Genomic DNA, 410 nt, shown 5'->3' on the forward strand with positions numbered 1-410 from the left:
ATGGCGAGGGGGGACTTAGTGCACTGAGCCGTGCGGCAGGAGGTAGACGTGCTCTCCTTCCCGAGGAGGTAGACGTGCTCTCCCTGGCGAGGGGGGGACTTAGTGCACTGAGCCGTGCGGCGGCAGGTAGACGTGCTCTCCTTCCCGAGGAGGTAGACGTGCTCTCCTTCCCAGGAGGTAGACGTGCTCTCCTTCCCGAGGAGGTAGACGTGCTCTCCTTCCCAGGAGGTAGACGTGCTCTCCTTCCCGAGGAGGTAGACGTGCTCTCCTTCCCGAGGAGGTAGACGTGCTCTCCTTCCCGAGGAGGTAGACGTGCTCTCCTTCCCAGGTGGTAGACGTGCTCTCCCTCGGTGAGTAGACGTGCTCTCCCTGAGCTGGCAGGTAGACGTGCTCTCCATGGCGAGGGGGGA

The sequence above is a fragment of the Melanerpes formicivorus genome, unplaced genomic scaffold (genome assembly GCF_026170545.1).
Source record: "Melanerpes formicivorus ecotype bairdi unplaced genomic scaffold, bMelFor1.0.p_v2 SCAF_184, whole genome shotgun sequence".
Lineage (NCBI taxonomy): Eukaryota > Metazoa > Chordata > Aves > Piciformes > Picidae > Melanerpes > Melanerpes formicivorus.